This window comes from Neopelma chrysocephalum, unplaced genomic scaffold (genome assembly GCF_003984885.1).
Source record: "Neopelma chrysocephalum unplaced genomic scaffold, ASM398488v2 Primary Assembly neopelma1_78, whole genome shotgun sequence".
NCBI lineage: Eukaryota > Metazoa > Chordata > Aves > Passeriformes > Pipridae > Neopelma > Neopelma chrysocephalum.
Genome location: NW_020897739.1, coordinates 979,822 through 1,004,669, shown reverse-complemented (window position 1 = coordinate 1,004,669; position 24,848 = coordinate 979,822). Strand labels below are relative to the sequence as shown.

At 40.0% G+C, this 24,848-nt stretch overlaps 1 protein-coding gene across 2 annotated transcripts in view; it reads left to right on the top strand.

Moving 5' to 3' along the window:
* Positions 1-24,848, top strand: part of LOC113970685 (bifunctional heparan sulfate N-deacetylase/N-sulfotransferase 4) — a 104,758-nt gene that overhangs the window by 11,167 nt on the left and 68,743 nt on the right. Inside the window, exon 3 of one of the 2 annotated variants that reach the window (XM_027689831.1) lies at positions 21,016-21,155. The exons of the other annotated variant lie outside the window; for it this stretch is intronic. The gene's annotated coding sequence lies outside the window, so the exon portion shown is untranslated. The remainder of the gene's footprint in view (positions 1-21,015; positions 21,156-24,848) is intronic. 2 annotated transcript variants of the gene reach the window in all.

Here is a 24,848-nt window from a genome sequence, read left to right as displayed (position 1 = left end):
GCCACAGCCCAGGGAAAAGTGGTTCTGTTTTGTTCATGGCATTTCAGGCTTAGGGCCAAATGAAGCTCCACAGGTGTAAATAAAGAGCAGACTTGGTTCTCAATGTCCTTTGTGCAAGACTTGAAGCTTAACTCATAAGAGTAAGAAAAAAGTGGACTGAGTTCTCGCCTTATTTAATTCCCCTAGTACTACTCTGTTGTTTAATCACATTTCTGTAATTGCAGAACCCAGGAAAAGGCTTAAACTTAGTCCATTTGGCTGGAGTTCGTGCTTTTAAATTTAGATCACACTCTTTAAATATACCCTATATATAGTTCTATGGCCAGGAACTGACTGTTAATCTATCTAACACTATAATTATTCCTGTCATTTAGCTTACAGCTTCTTCTTTGAACAGAGCACTCCAGAAAGATCCCTGCTCAGAGGCCTTTCTGTTGAACAAGGCTATAGTTTAGAAGGTCCAAAATATTGCTGATATATGAACTGGCAGTTAAAGTCTGACAATATATGTACTGGAAGCCCCTGGCTTATCTTCAGCAGCAGAAGTATGCCAAGCTGTAAGTCTGGTAAATATACATGATGATCCTTTTCCTTGGATGGATTGAGTACTAAATGTCCATTTATTTTTCCCAAATGAAAAAAACCCCCAAACAACAATATTGAAAGACAGATTTTTTAGGTTTTGCCTCACAACTACGTAAGACTTTTCTGTTTCAGAGAATTGCTCCTGTTTTTATTGAAAAAAAGGAAGTTTAAAAGCCATCATTCTATGTCTCCATGCAATTTATCCTTGTGTCAGGTGCCACCAAAACTAAAGAAGGAAAACCCTTGTAATTTAGAATTTGCTCATTAACTATAATTATGAGATAGACTCTGAACTTGAGCTGTAGAGGAAGCAGAAATGGCTTCAACAACACCCACTGCAACAATTTTGCTCTGTGGGAATTAACACAGACAGCACAAAATAAAATGTTTAAAAGTTCAGAGATGAGCTTTTCTTGCCCAAAGAAGTAATTTAACTGAGAGCAATTCATCACACTTTCAAAACTGGATCCTGGTCCTTATAGTGGAAAAACACCATCAATATGTTCTTTAGCCAGCAGGATGTAGTTTGCTTTTTTAAATGTAAACTGAACCAATCTCTGTTGAACAGGTACCTTGGGCTGCCTGGCCTAAAAGCATATTAACTGGTTGTAATGCAAGACATCTTCATCTTCATGCAAACTGTTAATATTTAATTTAGGCATGCACAGTGAGCAAATACGTAAGTGTATTAATTCCTTTGCAGTTCTCTGATGTATACAGCAGCTCTGTGATTTGATTTGAATTGATTTTGCTGCTAACTCTGGTGACCTCCAATAAAAAATTGTTGCATTCACCACAAAGTGATTTATGATGGCAAAACTCTCTATTATATAAATACTTTCCAATGCATTAGTCAGAAATCCACTATCTTACTTCATTAAACCAACAAATATAATCAATTCTTATCTGATTTACCGTTTTTTATGCAAGGAAAAATGATTTTACCTTTATGCCAAATGGAGTTAAAATGTAGATCATGCAATATGAAACGTCCGTGCCTCAGTCTGTAAGTGCCACTAATCAAAATCAGCGTCCACATTCAAGATTTGAGCTCTGATCACAGTCTGGCTTGCACATTACAGGAATTAAATGCATATGCATGTTTTGATAAACAGTGCTGAGCATTAGCACTGTGCCTTCTTGCAGTTAAACAGCCACCTAGTTTTAATCACAATGGAAAATGAAAGGCATCTGAGCATCCAATAAATGACATTAGGAGACAAAGTGTTTCCTACCAATTAGTTATGTGCCTCTTCTTTCAAAACATCCCCAAGTACTTTACTATCTGACTGCACATGCTTGTGCACTGATACGTGCATCTTGGAAATATTATACACAGGAATCACTTCAGCCATATCTGAATTGCAGATACAGGACTTGCTTTCTATATGTATGGAGACAGAGAATAACACATTTTCAGAAGTAATGCATCTTTTAATTTAGAAGGATGGATGTGCTGCTGAATCTATGACTCCTCATTACAACACAGAGTCAATAAAAAGAGCTCTCATCCAACTACTGTGGGGATCCATCAATAATCCTGCCAGAAACACTAAACACTTCTTTGCTGTAGTGTCCCTCTGGCCCAGTTATTTGGATAATAATTTTGAAGTAAAACTTGTTAGGGGGGAAGTATTTGGTAATTTTTCCAAAACTGATGCTAGCCCCTAGAGCAGGGGGGGACAATGAAGGTTTTAAAAACCTAAAGCAGAAAATTAAAACAATTCTATGTTTTCTGTGCCTGAGTGATTTACTTATTGAGATACTATAAAGAGGAGAGTAGGAGAGGGAGGGTTCTGAGTGTCCTCTTCCTTTGGCAGCTGTGCTTTACAAAGACTTGAGCGAAATAATCTCAGCCCTCTGGAGATGACCTCCAGGCTCACCAATGGAAGGGGACACTTCTTGAGGAGTATCTTGTACGTGACAGAACTCACCATGTCCTGGACTTTGGACAGCTCCCAGTAACTGTGCACTGGCCAGTCTGACTTCAGGAGACTTCTTTGGTGTGTTGGCTGCATTGAACAAGTCCAGAAGTCAGCCACACACCACGTTACTGCAGCACTTGGCTCACGCTCACATCTCGCTGAGACACAGCCCGGGCACAGCTCCGCCGTAACCTTGCGCTGTCTAGAAAGCCCAGACAACCTGCATGGGCTCTGAATGCTAATGCAGGGGCTGGCTGCCCAAACACGAGGCACTGTGGAGCCTGAGGCCTTGTTAAGATTCCATGCAAAGATGAATGATTAATAGCAAATCCAAGTCATGCTCCAGATTCTGCTGACGCACACACACGCCCCGTTCTCCCGCACTGAGCATGGCCCCGGCGTAGGGGAGGCTCTTGCTCTGGCTGCTGCAAGGGCTCTACATTTCTCTAACAGTAATTGTACCTGTGCAAAGAGTACATTGTGTAAAACCTGTCTACGTGCTGGCTTTGCACACACCCGTACCAGGCCCAGCAGGCATCACCTTTGTGACTTCCAGCAACAAAAAACCCATTCAGTCAACATCTGAGCTAAAGGAACAGCTCACACAACCAGCCATTGCCAGCCCTCCTGTTCTTTGTCAGCACAGGTTAGACATCAGTGGGAGACTATTATCAACACACTTAGCATTACATAACTTACTAGACAAGTTATTTTTGAGCATTTAGGAGTCTCAACACCTCTAGTTCCACGGTGGGTTTTTTTCTGTAAGAAACAGCAGGACCCTATATAGACACCTGAAATGTCATGGGACAGACACCGGAATGAATCTGTGTCTCACCCCCTCAAGCTACAGCAGTAACTCTGCTAGCTGTCAAGAAATAACAGCCCCCTCTCTCTCTCTCTGAAGCAAAACATCTGATCTTGATCAAAAACTCTGTGTCCTACACCATTAATAGAAAATCCAGGAAATACTTGATAGCTGGGAAGGAACAGAACCACAACTTCTTATGGCATTTAAGAAGAGGGCCTTTATTTTCTGTTCCCTCTTTCTGCGATGCAGTAACAGGAGGAAAAGGATAAAAATATTGGTATCAAAGGACTTTTCAGAAAGGATGCATTACAGTCCTTACTAAAGGAATTCAAAGTGGTTTTGATCCATCTAGACAGTTCACTGATATCTATAATTTGCAACATCTATGGACTTTTTCCAGCTGATGTAACTTTATCAGCAGGTAGAGTGTTGGCATATCTTCCAGGAGTTCCTAAACACCAAACTGCTGTTTCTGGAATTAGAAATTGTTTTATACATACTAAAACAGGCTCCTTGCTTGATTTCCATTAGTTCCAAGCTACCTACACAATTCCATTGCAAGATACTATGAAACCATCTTCACAAAGATATAGTTAAGAAAGAGCTCAGATGAACACATAGACAAAGCTTGACTTACAAAACCAGAGTCCCTTTCAGGAGATGTTTCTCCTACACACAGAGATTGCTCAGCCTCTTGCATTGTCAGAACATTTTCCTGTAAGACTGTATTATTTTTACCTCAACTTCATACACAACTGAGCACATAATACATAGGTCAAAATAATTTGTTTCATCTTTTCTTATGTGAAATAAATGTCCTTTTGAGCCCTGTTAAGCCCTGGCACTAGAGACTCTGCATTCTGCAATGTCACACAGTCTGTGCTGAGGTGGGACAGATCAATGACACACTCTTGATTACAAGGTACTTAAGGAGTGGGTCAGGTGTAAGTGCAGCTTTGTAAGGGCTGACATCTGCAGAAATAGCAAGCCAGAACAGGAACTTACTTTTAATTTGGCATCCCCAGTTTTGCAATTTACTCCTACTGCTGAATGGTTAAAATGAAAAGCAATGACATAAATAGCCCCCAAGGCTCCCTAAGCCGAGGCTGACCAGCTGTTTCAAACATAGCTGCTCATGGGCAGAGGGTAAAGAAAAAAAAGAGAGTTTTATAACAGCCACAAAAAAGCCTTGATTGTTGTTCATCTGGCTTTACTTTTCACTGACGGAAATCTGTACTCAGGAGTAACAAGGAGTGCATGAGCTGAGTCCATGACACTTGGCTGCCTGTGCAATGGCACTGATGGATGGGAATTACACAGAACTGGGCTTACACAAGCCCTGTTTTGACACAGTTCTTTCTTGGCTATGCCTGTGCTCCAAAATGGAACTTGGAATAAATAAATAAATGTTTGGAAGATCATCATGGTTATGGAAAAAATAACAGTTTGCACGTGTTTTCAATAAGATGAAGGGTTATTTCAAAGTTCTTGCCCATGTCTTGCCTAATCTTTTCAGGGTAGGTAAAGTGCTTAGCATGTACTTAAAACACCCTAGCAAAATACTGCGATAAAAAGGGTATTAAATAAGTTTGACATCAGTTGCAAAAAACCAAGTATTCATTGTGTGACACGTGAGCAGCTTACATTAGCAGCTACAGCACTCTTACAGAGAAAGAAATGGCTATTTGAAATTATAACCCACTTGCCTTCTTGAAAACAAATAGCCAAAGAAAACACCTCAATGAACAACAGACTTCCTATTAGTGCAGCGTGCTTTGTGCTTAGATTTTTGGCTAAAGAGATGAAATGGTCATCTCCTTTGGTGGAGCTTTTTTAGCACAGTGCTAAAAATCAGACAGAAGACACTTCCTGGAGGCCTAACAGTAGGTAAGCCCTGCTTAAATGATATTTTGCTATGTGAATTGTATGTTTCTAGGCATGATCTGTAGATCTTTCTTTCAAATATATTTTGTCTACAAATATATTTTGTCCTCAGAATGATGCAAGACCATTTATCTATTAGTTTTGAGGCTTATCACAAGAAATTAAGCAGCAGAATGCTCAGTAATTAGAGACCTCACCCTGGAAAATGGATAATGACAGAGTCCTTGAAATCAATGAAGGTTAAAGCTGCATGTTTATAATAACGTTTCTATAAACCCAGGATAAGATGTTGATTAGGATATTATATCAGCCACATAACAATTAAAATTTATATTTAATCCTGTAGGGAGAGTTTATTTTGAGCATTGCATGACCTCACAGATTTATCCAGCAAATAACTCCCCTACTTTGATTCCAAAGACAACAAATACTGTACTTTGTTCAGACTTGTCCTGTGTCCATACACGTCTCACAGATAATCATTTAGGGACATAAACTACATGTGAGGTGTTCCTGAAAATAAATGTCTGCAGAATATCAACAAGCCCAATGTTTTTTTTCCAACAGGAATGTATAAATGAGCCAAATCACAGAAAAAAGTTCCCAGTAAGATAGCTACAATTGTATGATGGTCCATTTGGGATCTATTGATTAATAAAACAAATAGATCTGGTTTTCCCTTGTCCTACCTGACCTAAGGGGTGGTGGATTCCCCAACCCTGGAAACATTCAGGGCCAGGTTGGACAGGGCTCTGAGCAACCTGATCCAGCTGAAGATGCCCCTGCTCATTGCAGGAGGGTTGGACTTTAATGGTCCCTTCCAACCCAAACCAGTCAGTGATTCTATTATCTTCCCAAGGGCCTCTACATGGATAAACAGCAAGTATTCTTCACCTTTTTCTCATGAATTCCCATTATTAAGGAATTACAACTTTTGGAAATATGGTGTTTTAAGTTCTGTTTTTAACAGAAGTTTCATATCTACTCTATGATTTTGCTTTCATATAAGAAATTTTTGGATCAGCCCCTCCTTTGTTTTAATCCTGTAGGCAATAATGGTCTCCAGAACAATATACACAACCTCATATTTACCACTGAGTAAGAGTGTTCACACAGTACCTAATGCAATGTAAACCTACAGTCTAATTTCTCTGTCTGTGTTCCTTCAATCAAACCTCAAATGTTCCTTTTAAATGTTAGGGAGGATCAGACTTGCTTAAAAATTGGTGCATGCTATTTAAAATAAGTTAAAGATTTTGGGGGAGGTGGAGTTGTTTCAGCACTCTTCAGGACCTACAAGCATTTGGGTGTTTGCAACCAGACGTGTTTTGTTTTCCTAGTCAAGAGGTGAAAAATAAAATTATGAGGGGGAAAAATATCTGACCCTCTCTAAACACTGCAATTTTTGTCACCTGAAATTAGGTCTACCCTTTATTACCTGCACACAGCACTGTCAGCATGTACATGACTAGGAAGACAAGATCTAAATCCTTCTGAAAAGTTAAAGTTCCACAGATTTGCACCAGATCTTCCTTAGCCCTAGTTCTCTTTTGTCTTTAAATTTGCTCTTACAAAGAACCCATGAGCTACAGAATTTGATATATTATTTTTCACTTGTGGCTGCATTCAACTTCTAAAGTCGACGCCCTGATCTAATTTTAGTGGTTGTGATTCATTTCTATGACTGAAGAGAAAATCACCAGAGAATTGTATTGTATTGCCTCATCTCTTAATGAACAAAGATAGTGCTGCTCTAAAAAGTTCCGAGCTGAAAAGGACTGAGGTTTTCAGTTTAAATAGTCCATATTGGCCAGTCAAGGGCTTCTTTCTGGCAACGGGAAGGGTTGAGTCAACAACTTTAAATGCTGCAGATCTATAAGTTGTTAGGTAAGAGAACACTATAGACTAATTTTCATGAAAAATACTAGATTATAACTCTTTCCAGCTCAGCCCAACTCTGTTATTATGCCTTGTTTATGATTTTTAAGCCAAGGCTCATCTGGGCTTCTAAAGTGAATGAAACTCAACACTTGCAGGTAGACAGAGGGAAACTTTCTGCACTATGCCTGTTTCTATGCCAGACAGTAAATAACCAAACATTTCCTTCTCAAACATCCTGTGTGGAAGCTTATATTGTTTAAATAACAGCTTTAGATCCAGACAGATAAAATAAGACACATCTGTTGCCTTTTTTCCTCTTAGCCTTAGTATTTGTAACAATAAGATTCATTCTCTTAACTGAGTCAAAGCAGGAGTCTTGTTCCTCCTGGTTTTTCTGCTTTTGTTGGATGGTAAGCTGGCAGCACCAATTGTATTAGTGTTTCTGTCAGCACCCACATTAAATATGTTTCTTTAAGGGAGACATCACATTCCAGCCTACTCTGGACATCTAAATTTATATCTTTCATCACAACCATATTGAAATCCAGCTACCACCTGGATTCATGTAGGGTTTACTTAGTGAAAAGCTATGAATATTTCTGTTCCAAATATCAAATTAAAAATTAACTGAAGTTTCTATTTAGGCAGAACAGCCAGTAAAACAGACACTTTCCCCTTTTGCTTCTCTCTTTCTGCTTCTTTGTAGCGTCAGAGCAGATTTCCATAATCCAAATCAGAATTTGGTACATGCTGTGCTTGTTTGGTATTACTATAGGCTGTGTTTATTTTCCCTTGTTTTACAAGTTTAAAATGCCTTAGTGGCACTGCAGCCTTTTGCACTGTTTTCCATGTCCTGTGAAATTTAGAAATGGATATGTGGATTTCAACAGGGTCTTCTGGGATTTTCCCATTGTATTGACTGGAGAGTTTAGGACTAGTATTCCAGCTGAATGTTAAATTCCCTGATGTCCACGCAGTCTCTGTTCTGGCTTACTGCCTCATCCAAGGGAAAAATAAACCAGTTTTATGAGCAGAGGACCCCACAGAAGAGGCCCAGGTTCCTATTTTATCACTGCCCCTCACACCTCTGTCAGTGTTCTCGGATACAGCCAGTTCTAAGAAACAGAAACCCAGTGAAGTTTAGATGTAGCCCTGTGCCTATGAAGAAAAGTATTGCAACATTTATGTCTGCATCAGAACATATGTGGGCTTCCTTTCTCCAAGAATCTAGACAGCAACCTTGCAAGGAAATTCCTCATCCATAAATTTTCATTCTTGCTAGGGAGGAGACTGAGGGGGGACTCATCTACAGCCAGGTGCCACATTCTTTCCCTTCTAGATGAGGTTGAAGTCAACAACCACACTCCCAGAAATGAAGTGTTTTTTTCTCCCTGAGTTATTCACACGCCTCAGAATTATTCTTGTTTATAATTTTACTCAGCAGATCTGTCAGGCTGTATTTTCCTAATCTTTCATTATCACAACTAGAACACAAACTTCACGATGCTCATTCAAACAGCATTTTGGGCAGGGTACTTTCTTTCCTTCTGGCAAATAGTCATGGTTTCTGCTGAAACGGGGTGACACCAAAACAGTCTCATCTAATCACTTTGAAAAATACTCTGTATCTTCCTTGAAGAGTACAACTGTGTTTAAGGATCTACAAGCAACAGGAACCATTACAACAAAATTGTATTAACCCCTGTATAACATGTTAATTTGGCACTGAGTTAAATAGTTTTAGTGAAGTGCACCTTTGCAAAAATAATCAGATTCGGAGGCACCAAGCAATGGGGAAGTTACTTTATCATTCTGCAAGGGAATAAAAAAAATAAATTACATGGAGGCTTACGAGTATATTTGCATTTGAGTTTTGTGAGCTCAGGTTTCAGCTGTAGCTCTTGCTTTGGCTTTGTGTCCCTTATTACAGAACACCGTGGGATCAGATTTCATCTTTTTCTACAGGTAACTGGTTAGGTTCAGTTGTTAGTTGGGCTTTAGCAAGCAAATATACACCATATACAGCCATCTGAGGCCTATTCTACACATTTCACAAGAGGCCACGACTAATTTTTACTCTGTTTCACTGCAGATGCCACTTATTCTTCGACTTCAACAAAGTTATCTCACTTATCTGAAATAGCCACAATTATTAACCACAATTATATAAAAACTCCCAACCCCAAAAGGAAAATACTGCTATATATAGTTTGTCTGCTGATTTCTTTTAGTTTTTTTGTAAGACAAGATACTGTCAAAATCTGATTCAGGCCAGGCAAAGCCATGACAGGGTTGAAACTAAGGTGTTAATTCTGTTATTGTGAAACTCTACAAGCCTTTCAAAATTCCAGCTCAACAGTAAAATTAGGCACTTGCTTAGCTTTAAACATTTAAGTAGTTTGGCTGAACTGAGGCCTAAAGCTCCTTACTTATAATGGGCAACATAATTTAACTTTAAACTCAGGACCACTGTGAATGAGCTAATGCAGAAATCAATGGTAAAACCTAATGGAAAGTGAGAACATTTGAAGTTTCTTTTTTTTCTTTTGTTTCCTTTGAATCTAATTATGCCCTTTTAGTGCTGTTTTTCCCTCAGTCCTTTCCACCTACTACGGCATAATTATAAACCTGCATTTAGGAACACTAATTAAGAACATATCCACAGCATGAATAGTAGAAAGGTGGACACAGAGAAAGTGTTCAAGCACCAGAGAGCAAATTACTACCCATAAAAAAAAAGAAACAAAAACAGGAGAGAGAATAAGGAAAGGAGAGAAAACAAGATAGCTTGCTATGTGCCAGTAAATAAACTGAAAATTACATTCCCAGATGTACACCTATAGCCTTTCCTGTCAGCACTGCACCAATATTACTGTCACATGATGGAACATCAGATATATTTCTTGAAGTTGAGAAGATTTTATGTAAGCATCTAGCAAAATAATTAAGCAACCCCTCTGAGCTTCACCCATAAAAGTGCTGCTTTATCTGGTTTTGCAGAATAATAGGGTATTAAAGTATCCCTGGAAATGCCTGTTTACCTGCTAAATGGATGTGTGCAGCCCTAAGTGTAGATACAAATCCTCCAGGAGCAGCTTTTCAGGTGTCATTTGAGGTGATGTTCAGCCACAGCACAGTGTGGCTGGGCAGAAGCACAGTTGCACTGAGGAGGTTGAGCAGAGGTAGGACACTGACTACAACTTGCCTTCTGTAAGGTCAAGAACCAAAACTTCCAGTGGGAAAAAAAAAAAACATTGTGGATTAATCAGTGTAAACAACACAACAACTGTTCAGAAATTCTGATTAAAAAAAAAAGTAGCCTTTCAATTACCTTGAAGAACACTTGCACTGAAGTTTCATTCAGGTACACAGGTATTTATATTCAGGCATGACAATTTGCTAATGGGGCGAGAGGGCTGCATCATGTGGTTATTCATATTTGCTTAATGGAAATATAAAGATGTGATGAAGAGACCTGTTATCCACCTTTCAGGGAAGAAAGCACAACCCCTTTTGATCCTATTTGATTTCAAGTCTTTCCATAGCCTGTCCACAAGTATAACATGCCATATTTTAGACAGCCATGTAATCCAGGGGATTTCAGCTCAGTCTTTGTCCCACATGAAATTTGGAGGTGGAAACCAGCATTTTGTTATAATGTAAGTGCTTGGCAAAACACCTAAAAGCAAAGAATCATATATAATATAGAAAGACTGACTCCTTGTTCATGTTCAACAAAGTCACTCACAGGTACTGTAAAAACATTATTGTTACTTGAAATACTTTAATAGCCTCCAAAACGATTTTATAGCAACCATCACAAAATCATTAGCTGTAACAAGATGAAATGGAAGGTAAATACTTAGTGGATTATGTATGAGAGATTATGAATATGACCAGGGTAATCTTTATCCATTTTTAGGGACCTATGCAAAAGACAGTAATTATGGAAGGTCCTGCCAGCAGAAAGGACACAGGAGCAAAGGACAGCATGCTGTAAAAGGTGTTAAAAAGTGTCTGAAAAAGCACTGAAAGTCTGGATTAGCATTTGCCTAATTGCTGGAGCTGTCAGGAAACCCTTCCACCTAGTTCTTTGTGCCTAGAGTTGCTTTAAAATACTGGTGCAGCCAAAATAACATGGATTGAGCTGGAGCTGTGTCCTCAGCTGGAATTAAAGCTAGAGGTCCTCCTACACAAGAAGCAGCTTTACTGTAGCCCCACTTCCTCCTGGAAAAAATGGATGAGCAAATTCCCTTTAGGGCAAGGAAGTCAAAACCACAACTGTCTTAAAACTTCAGGCTTCCTGTGGGGAATGCCAAAGATAAAGCTTTTCCAATCTAACTATCTTTTTTTGTTTCCCTCCAGTTATATTATAAGCTAAGCCTGGTTCCAGAGAGCCTGTAGAACGTATAAATTAGCAAAACAACCAACCTTGATTTACTCCATGTGTGAGCTGTGCTAAGTACAGTGACGAGTTACACACTGAGAAAACACAGCATGGCTCTGTAATATTTCCAGGTTCTGTGTGTAGGAGACACCAAGGAACTCAACTTGCAGTTAAATATTTGGTATTCAGTCATATTTGTGCATAAAATGTTTAATTTCTTGGCTTCAGATTATTCATGAGCAACCAACACTCAACAGGAACATTTTGGTGGAACATTTGGCCCTCTCAATATAGGCTGCTTTTTGATTGTATGCAAGTTCTTAGAAAATCAGAGCCCTGATGCTTGTATTCAAAATTCTAAATTTAATTGCTGTAACTGTTCTGCAACTGTTGCTTCAAAAGGCCTGGTTTAACTAATGCTCATAGCTTAGATCATAATCCCACAAGATGAACTACCACAGTTGGTTCAAACACAAAAGAACTCAAGTGATGGAGAGTGCAGGACATAAAATACTCTCCATCAATTTTGGCGACAGGTTTCTACAATAAAAGTAAGAGTCCAAGGGTCATGTTCACCAGGGCTGGCACAGGAAATCACATCCCACAGCTCCAATGACAGATTCATCTCACAGTTGTACTCTCTGCACTTCCTTGTTTACTCTGGTTCCCACTGGTGAGCTCATGCTTTGCTCAGACAGGGAACGCACCCAGCTGATGTGTCCTCTGGCAGCTCTCAGTGCCAACTGCCCTCTCTCCCATCTGGGACAGCAGCAGCTTCCCAGTTTAGCAGTTTTTCAACCTTCTACCTTTTTCACATCCACTTCCCCTCCATTATGAGCCTTTCAATATGAACAGAACTCCCATTTGCCAGTGGAAAAGTGAAATATCGTGAAATAATTTTGCTGTATGGCAATCAATCGCAATTCAACTTTTCAAACATGCAACTAAAGTAGAATAATTTGGAATCAGGACCCTTTATTTTTCTTTTCTTTTCTTCTTTGCCCTCCACTGTGCTTTATTGATAGGTGAAAGGCTAATTTAGCCTCAAGAGTGTTCTGTGTCCACCCCAACTATTTCATTTCAGTAAATAACCTTGCTGTGAATTCATTTTAATTAGTGATTTTGTACTTGCAATTGTGCAGTCGTAATACAGTAGGCGTGAGGATCTATTGAAATCGCATAAGAAAGTATAATTATTTTCAAAAGCTCTGTTGGAATAATGCAGGCAAGAAATTCTCCTGCTGTCATCTGTTTTCTGTGTCCAAGGTATCATTAGCACTTCACATTCTGTCTGTATTTATGAAAGGGTAGATGCTTGGACTTCAGGTTGTGCAGGATGCTCCCACAGTGCTGGAGATTTTTCGTTCTTTATTTGCTGTTCCTTGCTGAGATCATTATAATGAGGACAAGATTTTCACTTTATTCAACAATTTTGGTCTAATTGACTGAAAGATATTACAAAGAAAAATAGGAACAAAACCTCGAGATTCAGAAGGATTTTCCCAACTTCATGGGCCTGGACTGGGATTTTTTCATGCAATGTGGAATAATTGAAGTGGGGTCTAAGAACAAAAAAATCAAAACCTTGTCATACATGTTACTGCTGACGGCAGGCTGACAAAGAAGAGGTTTGAGAAGCAGTGAAAGAAAAATCTTTAAGAGCCATAAGTTCATTTCAGATACAAATCTGAACTTGCAAACAAGATGCTGGGCTTCAGCCCAGAGGTATAAAATTAAAGGGGCTGAAAACGTACAAGAAGATGAAATCAGGCATTAGATGCAGCTCAGTTCATTGCAGGACACACACCGTGGCACAGAACAAAAGGAATGATAAAGGCCAAATGGACTCCTAAAGACTACACTAGCTGCACTTGATGTGCGAGTTCCCTGAGAGGCCCTTTTTGTCTTTTATGCAAAATTATCATGTTTAAGAACACTGCCAGAAATTCACTGGCACCTCAATGAAAACAAGGAGCTTGTTCTTAAAATGTAGGCAATTTACACCTACTTAGAGTGACTATAGTTAAGGAACACATACGTATGAGCTGTCAGATCTGCTCCCTTCAACTCCCTCATCGTGTCGATGTGGACACGTTGGCAGGTTTCCTGACCTGCACACAGCCTGAAGGAGTGGGCTGCCTTCAGCTGTCGGACGTGCTGGCATCTGATCCAGGATTCCCAGGCCTGGAAAGAGCAGCCTGGATGGGGGGGGGAAGAGCACCAGGGTCTCAACAGCACTCAGTCCCTCTGCAAAGAAAGGCTGCTCCTCATTTCTGGGAGAATGATGACGGTGGGGACAACCAGTACATCTTTGCATTCCCATCTCCCTTTGCTTTTGGATCTTAAATCTTGGGTTTAAGAGAGGAAGTAGCTGCAAAACTTGGATCTAGTCCATGTCTAAGCTCAGACCCTTCTCTGACACAAACAGCAGCTCTTGAGCACGCTGGTATTTCCGAGGGGGAAATGTGCTGCTCTGCGGAGGGAGCGTGGCAGTCCTCGGGCTCCGCTCTCCGAGGGCTTGGAGTGGCAGCTGCCACTTAATGGAGTGTGGCAGCATCGCGTCTAACACAGCTGACTCCAGCAATGCTTTAGCCGGTGGCAGGGCTGTTTTGTCACACACAGATTTTGTGTTGATAGCTCTAGCGAAGTACCTCACAATAGTCAGCGGGGAGAGAAAAGCTGATGGTCTCAAAACAAATTCATAGGAAAAGTAGCGAAATGGGAGTGCTGATATTCCATTTCAAGTTTTAGCAGTTCAGAAAACGAGACTTTTAAAACCTTGTAAAATTACAGATTACAAAAGCAATTTACTGAAGCTGCCATGCCTCTGAATGTGTATCTCACTGAAAAGCCTGACAGTGCCTCTGCTTGCGCTTCCCTCTTGCGATGCAGACCCGGCGTCTGCTTTATTCATCCCTCATTTGTATTCCATTATTCCCCCATTTCTCCTGACTAGATCTCAAATTTCTCAAATCTTAAACACCAGCATCTCCAAATGAGAGGAGTCTGGCTGCCAGGGAGAAGGAGCTTGTATGTGGCCTCCTCAGCACAGCAGCATCCTTCCCTGTGGCAGCAGAGCGCTGCTAATTAATTACCTGTACATTGCTCCAGGCAGGAAGGTGTTTGCATCAAGAGCACCAAACAAGTAGTAGCTTTGTTTCCAGAGAAACCTCAGGGTAAATTATATACAGAGGGTGTCATGAGATCACCTGTCTGAATTCATCAATATTAAGGGCTTTGAGAGAGGGGAAGGGAGGTCGAAAGATGAGGACTGAAAGTTCAGAAAGCAATTAGGTCACCTGAAATAGAGCAGCCCTACAACCTGGGGTCAAAAACAGGGGAAAAGGGGAAAATTAAAAAGGAGTCCCAAGTATGAATGTTTAGTCAGTGATGGAAGAAATTAAGACTGAGGTGTATTAGCCTGGGCTTTTCTATGGGATGCTTGAAGACATCTGAGAAACCGGCATAAACTTGAAAACAATTTGTAACAAAGTAACTCAACAGAAGGGAGTTTAAAGGCCTAGAGGGGGGAGGATGAAGAGATAAGATAAAAAGGTCACTATGCAAGGGCCTCACAAATTCTGAATTGTATGTATTCTTAACTATCTAAGTTTTAAAAAGGGAAGAGAATTTGCATATTGAAGTTGCAAAGTGTAAGAGTCTGGTCTGGTTTGTGCAGATAAAGCTTCCCAAATATTGTGTATCACTAAGGAAAACAAAGCCCAAAACCGAAGTTCTTCTGGGAAAAATAAAGCCTGAAATCAAGAAATAAACAGGAAAAACCCCCCACATTTATCCCCACCTGCTGCCTTGCAGTTGCTGGAATTTGAACATCTTGGATGCATCTGTCTGCACTGGGTAAATAATTGGTATTTACCATCCTAGGGGAATGCCAGGAAAGCACAGGGAGATCGTAATCCTCAGAGCATGCCCCTCTTTTTCACAAAGTATGCTCAACGAAGCTATGATCACTTAGAACACCTGATGATGTGCCTCCCCCTGGTAACCAAACCTCTGCCTTTCCCAGATATGGCAATCTTAAACATAAAAGAGCAAGGAAATTGTCCACTCCATTTATGCTGCTGAAATCTGAGCTAGAACAGGTGCTCTTATCTCCCAGGAAAACGGTTTCTGTTAATATCCTGGGAGGGGGTGCACCCTTGGGAAGTGAGTGAGCTCCACAGAGCTGTTCAAGGAAAGGCAGAGGGACACACTGCTTGTTTTGCACCTCCCACTCTCTTCTGCATTTGGCTCACCGTGCATGATAGGAGTAAAAGAGAGGTTGTATTCCCACCTGTTTTGGTGTTCCAGAGATGAGCAAGTACCCCAAACTGCACACTAATCTCAGTTCAAAGCACACTCTGGTCCTAGATCAAAATTAGCCCCTCCCTGTACTTCATGAGTGGAAAAAGTAGATGGTTGAACACAGAGGACGTAGGCTGATGAAACACTACATTAGCACCACTTTTTGGGTCTCCAAATTAGGATGCAGAAGAAGAATGCAGTCTCTGCCTTAGCCAAATGTAAAGGGAACATTTTTGCATATTTTTGATATGTGATCTTATCAGCAGACAGCTTTTTCTTTTCAGTAAAATAAATCCTGGTAATTCCACAGCACGGAAATCTGACAGTACAGAAAGTAATCTTTATGATGGCTAAAAGTCTTTGCACAGCATATATTGCAGCTTAGGATAATTATTTATTGCTGGTGTTACCACCACTGAGCCTTTAATGCACTTGTGGCCAGTGGGCAGAAAATAAGCAATCCCTGGTGACAAAGGCAAGAATGCACTTCTTCACATGGCAAGGAACTTTTTAAAGTTCCTGTCAGGCTGTAATATCTTTCCCCTCCATGCAAGAGTATTAAAATACAAACTTTGGATGTATAAATCAGAGTAGGGTGAGTTCACTCCTGTGCCAAGAGGGAGCCAAATGAATCCCAGGGATGTTAAAGCTGGAAGGGGCCTCCTAGATCATCTTGTTCTGCCTCCCTTCCCCTTGCCATTAACAGCTGCTGGTGTCACAGGAGCAGAATGTTAAACAGCACAAGTATGGGGAAGGAATTCTGGGCTCTCCCCTCTGGCTGCTCAGCAGTGCATTAACATTTTCTACAATATATTTACTACAGCTTTCTTTTTCTATACCTTTCTGTTTCCTCACACACCATATCTGATATTCACATCACCTCTATAGTTATGGTGGACTTTCTTTAGCTAAGTTATTCCACTATGAGACTGACCTTCCCTTAGGAATGCCTTTTTCTCCTAACGCATAAAAAGAATTTTCTTTCTTCTGGTTTCGGCCCATTGCACCTTTTAAATACTCAATAATTCCTTCCCATCTTTACTGTCACCTTAGTTATACTTATAAGCAAGTGCATCCCTTCCTTATTGCTTCAGTATGGAGGCATGGAAGTGACAGCCACATGATAAATAGCCAAACCGAGGAATCACATGGGAGACCTCCGAAGCCATAAAGAGGAATTATCCGTCCCAAGTGCAGGCATGTGTGTATGCACACAGGTGTGCAAAAGCTGCAGGAAAGAGAGAAAGGATTTTCAGCAAGGCTAATATTCCTCCATGAGGAATGATTCTTTTAAGATGCTTTGAGAGCAGTGAGGTGGATCTATCAGTATGCAATTTTATTTATTTCCACTTCACAGAAACAATCACTCTTGAGATGAAATAAGTCAGAGAAGGGGTGATCCTGTCCACCTCTTTGCCATTAGGCACTGCATAATAATACTTCATGTTTTCTGTATTTAGATCTCTTTCTTCCCCATATTTCTTATCTCACTAATATGCTTATTAAAGCTTTTGAATCTCTTTAGACCATTTGCCTGTATTAGCTTTCTGCTTTCTGAATACCAGAGTACTTGCCCAGCACTCTTGTGATACATCATCTGAATGTAGGCTGGCTTTTCCTATTATGCAAATATTATTTTACCGAGAGTTTGATCTGTTTTTCATGTATATTAAAGAGTATAACAGCTATTATTGTTATCAGTAGCTGCAACTTGCTTATTCCTGAAACAAATAATGTTAATGCTGGTGGTATAAGCTTAGTAAAAGATATTGCATGTAAAAAGGGTTGGAAAAACAAAAAAGGTCCAGTATGTCCTGAGGAAATGGCTCGCTGTTTCCTTTGGCTGAACAATTTAAATATTGTTAAATATCCAGTTTTTATCCACTATAAAAACTTGACTGGATGGTCTCGCATGGGTTTCAAGTTGAGTTCAGGCCTGTTTTTTTTCAAAAAGCCTTTTTTTTTTTAATATAGTTCAAAGCTCCATAAATTAGGTGCAGAGATGGTACCATAGCAACCATGAGAAAGTAAGTTTAAACACTGAGAAAATGAGCTTTTTGCTTTCTAATAGCAGAGCTTTCATATTCATATCTTCTTGCTGGGTCTGAAACACCTGTTTCTATTTCAGCTGACTTTGCTGAGAGAACAGAAGCTGTATGGCATTACTGAAGTACAACAAAATAAACCTGTTTCCTGTGAATATTCTTTGGCCATGGACAAACAGAAAACTGAATTTTGAATGGTGAGGAATTAATTTAAAAACTAAATTAAATTCCATATCCTTGAAATGGAAGGTGAGTTTTTTTGGTATGCAACAGAATTGGTTCCCACAATGGATACAAGAATAAACCTACTTTTTCCTGCTGACTCAGGAAAATCAAATAAATCCAAACAATCACTACTGTGATTTTCTTAAATCAGTTTTGAGGCTTTCTGCCCTGTCTGCACAATAATGTGGATTTTGTCAGAACAGCCGAGGGACTGAGAGTTCAATGTTCTGGCATGTTGTTGACTTTTTCTGTTTACCTGCCTTGAGTTTAAGGACTTGACTCATCTTGGATTTGCATCTTTGTTTTTAAAGGTCTTGGTGTCTGGAAAAGTGGGTGTGAAATGCTGACTTAAATAGCATCTCCTGCTAGTAACATCTCCACATGCCTGTGTAGCCACATAACAAGAAAGGCAAGGGATAATAATCAATGAAGACTTTTTAACTAGAAGACTCAAAAAAAGTTTATCTTGAATCCTTTTGCCTTCTCCATTATATTTTTAAGTAAGATAATTTGTCCTGTCAGTATAGTAATTGCAAGAGATACAGAAGGTCTTAGAGTCACAGAAAGTATATCACACCAAGCACACCCTCAAAATTTGATTTATCCCAAAGTGAAATGATTTCTACCCAACAGGAATCTCAGTATCTCCACACTGCAGTTAATGAGAAGTGAACTTTGGATGAAAACCCACATAAATCTGATCAATTCTCCCTTCCAAGCAGTCAGCCTCCCAAACATACACCTAGACCTCTAAAAAATAGTCCCAAATACACCATTTTGCAATTGTGTGCCCTCCCTGTTAATGTGGGAACGCGCCAGGTGGAAGAGACTCATCCCTGGAATCTGGATCCCTGTCAGAAGTATTGTGGTGCCTCTGAAAGGCAAAGATGGGGATGAAAAGGCAGGAAATGAGTGAGCAGAGCTCCTGAATGTTGGTGTGATGGCTGAGTTTATCTGGGAGCTGGAGAGCTTCCAGCCCCAGCGCTGTGGAGGAGAGTTGAAGAGCTGACAGCTGCCGCACTTGACCCCCTGCAATTCCACAATTCCCCACCGCCTGCAGGGCCCAGCTGGGGCCAGGGGTGCTCAGGGCCACCCTGGGGTGATCACACCCCCAGGGCCCCCTGTGCCAGCACGGGTAGAGCTGCAGGACTTGTGCAGGATGAAAATAATTCCCTATTCTTATACCCTAAATGCAAATATTATGCTTCCTCTCCACTTTTTCCATACCCGATTTCCGTAGAAAGCAAGTCAAAACAAGAAGTTCTTGAAGAGGTTTTTGCCCCATCCCTGTGAAGCAGCAGCCACTTAGAAATGAAACCTCTAAACTTGTACCTTCAGTTCATCTTTTGCATGACTAAGCTAAACTTTAGTTTTCAGTTGTTCAAGAAGTACCATTATAATTCCTCACACCAACCGGTGCAAAGCCTTTGAAATTACGGAGCTTTACAATGGACCTAAAATTCTTAGGTCCAGGTTACAGAGGGATTCTCCAAACCCCAGAGCTATGCAAATGGGCTGCAGTTCTGCAGAGCAGAGCTCTGAAGCACACACTGATATCCCCACCCCACACCTCCTTCCTACCTGAGGGAAGGCAGCTCCACTGCCATAATTAGTGCTCTTATTTATGGCTTACATAATTTTTCAGTAGGTGCTATTGACACATCTTCATTTTCCCTGTACATTTTGCATTGCAGTGTCATTACTGATGACTTATTAGCAGTAAAATAACAACAGTACAAAGAACAGCTGTGTTGGAGAGGTATTGATTATTGAATAATATATTATTAAAAACGCGTTCATGGTTTTTGACAAGTGTGTTAGAGGCAGTAGCTGTTCTATAGTTAGAGCTGGAGTTTCCTATTGCAAGATTAATTTACTTTTCCAATTAAGTCTTGAAAATACATATGCTTTGATTAGCTGGAATTTACTAAAATCTACATTCTGTCAAAAAAAGGGAATGTGTGAATACAGTCTTTTCTCATTGATCATTACATTTTCCAGACTACAGTCAGAAGATGGAGAAAGGAAAGAGGATCAGATGGTGACTACATCCCAGTCTAAAGTAGGAAGGGAAAGGTTCATCCAGTCCATTAAAGTAGAACGTGAGACAGGAAAAAATGGACTTCTTGATTCTTGCCTCATTTAGCAAATAAGGAGTAAATAAACAAGGAGGAAGGAAAGGGAGAGATTTCATACATTAGGAAGTTCTTTGACTAAATGCTGGAGGTTCCAGTTGCCCAGTGGCCATGTGTATGTCTGTCAACACCACGTCTGAATCCAGCGCAGTTGGATGAAATTCTGGTAGTGACACAACATTTGAAATGTCAGGCCTCAATTTAGCCCTAAATAGAACAGAAATTATACTTGCAAAGCAAATATTAAGCTCCCTTCTTTCTCATCCTGCCTTTGAGTAGTCTGTGTGACCAGAGAAAACATGTCATTCTGGAAAGCCTCCAATAAATTTATCAGAGTTCACTTTTAATTGTTCCTTTGGATCTAATGTATGTATTCTTCTATTTACCAATACAGAGGGTTGTTCAGAAATATTTATTTTCCCTCCTGTGTTTACAGAAGCTGGAAATGTTCAATTATTTAACCAGTGTTAAACACTGTTTATTGAGAACATAAATATTCAAATCTAAGAAATGGTTATTCATAAATACTTCATTGCTATTTTAAATAAGGATAATATAAATTGATGGATACAAAGTGCAACAAAGTGTCATTAACTCACTTTTAAATAAGCACTGAACGTGCAAATTAATGAGATGTGAACTCCCCAGAAGTGCAGAAAAACACTCTCTGCCAAATATCATATTAGCTAAGAGCTGAAAATTGTCATTTACAGAGCAGAGACCCTTCCATTAACTGCACTTCCCTATCATTCTTCTCTTTCATTGAATCTGCCTATTTTTGGAGCCTGACTAGCACAGACAGCCACAACCTGCTCTTTCCTGTTCTTTCCAGATTCCTGAAGCAGTGGAGAGCAGAAAATGAGACATATGGCTCCAGAGAGGAGGTGCTGGCTGCCAGCACACGCTTCCACAGCAGCAACAGGAGAGCCCCTAAGGCTGCATCTGGACCCCCAGGTGGGGACCAGGCTTCAGGTACGAGACCTGGATCGAAAATTTAATTCAGATTAAAACAAACAAACAAACAAACAACCCCAAATCATTTATATGCCAAAAATATTTGAAAGCCCATATTGAAGTTCTGGATAAAGATTTATTTTTGTTATTTCACTACTCACTGTTACCCCTGAGCTGTTTCCAAGCCAGCTGTTGGGACCAGGAGTAACCTTGGCATCTCTCATTCCAAAAGAAAGGTATTTTTGGACTGCAGAGTCACTATCTTTACCTCATTGCAGTCACTTCTCACACAACAATCTGGATTTATCCTGCGCCTCCTGTCCATCCCCAGTGAGTTCTGGCATCCAGTGAGATCATACCACAGATACCTAAAATACCCTTGCTGTCCTCCTTTGTTCTGCTATGATTCTTTGACAGATGGAAAGAGGATTCTCATCCCTACAGGGGCAGTGCAACATATGCAATGGGCAGAACAACTGTTTCTGTTCCTGTTGGTTGCTTTTCTTTCCTGCTCCATGAAGATTTCCAAGATGACAGCAATGAGAAACTACTGTAAGTCTCCCTGGACCACTTCTGTTGGTAAACAGTGAAACAAGTAGTGCCTCACTGACTGAACTCTGGGGATGAGTACAGCATTTGCAGTGGGGCTTGTCATTAGTGCCACTGCTGGAACAGAGATTAAGAAGAAATAAATTTAACCATCACTGTACTTACACAACTTAGGCGAGGTAAATCAGGGGAAATGTCAGTCAAAATCTGGGGATTTATCTCCTGAGACTTAATCACTCCCCTCCAATCCAGCTGATTTACTCAAGGATATCTGTAAATAATTGTCATTGCCTGAAACACTGGGGACACTAATACTTTTTAATTGTAGATATGTAACTATGAGGCTCCCACTCCTCCAAAAGGGGAACTTTCCAGTCACTCCAGATAAACTTAGACCTCTGTACCCTCATTCATGTCCAGCACAGACAATGTGAACAGTTTATTCTGATGCAACTCTGCAGCAGTGCTCACAAAGCAGGTGAATAAATACAGGAGAGAAATTTAGTATATGAGGTTACTTTAAAGGAGCATGGACCTTTCCATGCTCCAAAGACCCAGGAGGCTGAGAGAGACTGAAGTCCAGAGCCGTGTGCTGACAACACATCAAACCCAGAGAAGCACAGAAGTAAATAACAGCATTATGATAAGTCCACCCATGCATTCCACAGGAAAGAAATACCAGACAGAATCAGAAATGCAGGTGATTTCACTGTACCCCAGACACATCCCACCACAAACCCTGTTCCCAGGACTGCCACCACAGACTTGGTCCTTTTTCTTATCAGTTTTTGAGCCAACTTTAAAGGAGAGCCCTTGCTGTGACTCAGTGGCTGAACAGAGCATTGTAAACCAAAATGTGATGTTTTCCCCCCTACAATTTACTACTGGGTAATCTACAAAATTAATTTCCTTCACCTTTAAGGAGGTGCTGTTCTGTGGCTGGGTGTACATTAGTCACAGCCTGACTGAAGGGAAATGTGGCATCAAATTTATAGTAACAGCAGTTTTCCTTAAAGTACATCCACACAGATGGATTGGCAGCCCCTGATACATGGCTTTAAACTATCTTTTATACAATATTGCCCTCTATGGGAGCCCAAGATGTTACAGATTTGAAATATGCACGCTGCTGTTCTTTTGTCCTATTCATTTTCTTCAGTACACTGTCTACTTGCCTAAAACACTTTTCTTGTTAACATAAAAGCTTTATGCCACCAGGAAAAAATAAACCTACTATCCTCTCCTCATTTAACCCATTTCTTTTGAGCCTACATTTCACGTTGTAACAAATATCTATTATTGGTGCTTAGCTTTTATATGATAATTTCAGTTCACAGGCTCCTGTTTGAAGAGTGTATGCCTCTCTGCTATGCTTAAACAACAACAAATAAACAAAACAAAACAAAATACACACGACCCAGTAGCCACATCACTGGTATGAATAGGTAAATAACATTTTGAGTATTATATCTAAGTGCCCAAAAGTCTTCAGAGAGCAAAGAGCCAGTTCCAAAATATCATTAAAGATAGAAACATATATTTTCCAATGTAACCTGCTGAGCATGAGTGTCATGGGTAAAGAAGGAATGAGCATGATAAAGGAGTATAATGGTCAAACACCAAGAGCTTAATTCACTTGGAGTGCTCTCACTCTTGATTCCCCCATCCTTGTTTTTCTTTAATCATTTTAATTAAGCTACCTTTATTTTCTTCCCATGAAAAAAATGTATTTTTTTAAGAAATCTCAGTACAAAGATGATGGTTTGAAGAACAATGATCAGAGGACATTGCTCACACTGAACTGTGTTGCATAGTCAAAAAAACCCCCAACCATCCTGCTGCCATCCTGATGTTTTCAGAGCAGTGCTGAAAGTCTGTAAGCAATTCCTACCTCAGGAAAAGTGAATCAATAGCAGTTAGACATTACAAGCATTTCTTTAGCTTATTAACTCTGTTCTAACAGATGTTGCAGACAGATTTCACATGTCTAAAGAAAGTAAATGTAATTCAGTTCAACATAAATATAACATCATGATCTTGGTTTCCTTTGTCAGACTACAACATTTTCAACTCTTTTGGGCTCCCTTTTGTTGAACCCAGCTCTGTCTGTGTTTGGTTTTGTTCTTTTATTTTTTTTTATTTTGAGACACAGTATAGTCACATCAGTTTAAAAATAGACCTCAGAGGGCATACTTCCACTTCCCATTTTACTACCATGTGTCACATTCCGTGGTTGAGGATGGCTTTTGGAAAGTGTTGTGGCCCACAAGAGAGATACCATTCCCAGAGGACCAGCCTAGGACATCAATTTTCCTAAAAGAGGGAAGACTTCTTTTACCACCACGGACCTGCCTCAGAGCAGTGGCAATTTAGAAAGGAGAGGGTCAGGGAAGAGAACAGGAACTGATTTACAAAGGATTGGTTCCACATCAGGATTTCCCACCCCAGCTGGAATATCAGCACCAGATAAAGCAGAAGACAAATGATAACGGGATGATCTAAAATTAAAAAAAATTGTTCAGAGCTGAAACAAAACACTCTGGGCAAAAGGATCCATTTATTCCAGTAATGCTAGAATACCAGTTTGAGAGTGGTTTAGCCATGGATTTTTCACTTTGAAAGGTTTTTTTTAAGTTTTAAATTATGGTATATAAAAAGATATATTTGTGAGAGCTAACCTGGGGAAAAAAGTCATCCTTAGAATGCAATGGAAGTTTGATATCAAGATCGCAAGGACAGAAAAGTACAAAGAGAAAGATAAATGCTCTTTGTAGTTTCTCCTTTGAAAGTCATCCCTGGTTTCACCTTTTATTCAGAAGTGGATCAGAGTATTTGAAGAGCCTCTGTAGACATGGTAAAGGGGACTCCCACTGAAGCTCGGGTCTAATTAAGCTATTCTACGAATCATTCCACACTTTAACTAACTCAAAGAATTAAAAAAAAAAACCCACAACACTTAAAACATTAAACCAAGAGTTCAAGTTCCTTTATTTTTAGTAATCAAAGAAGAAAGCTTAGTTTTAAGATTTGTATGCTCTCACTTCATTGTTTTGGATGATGTCCTTTGTGCTCACTGCTTTGGCAGCAGCTGGTTTGCCTTCCTCTTTGTGAGAGGCCACCTTCCTCTGCACATCTCAGCCCACCTTCCTCTGCACATCTCAG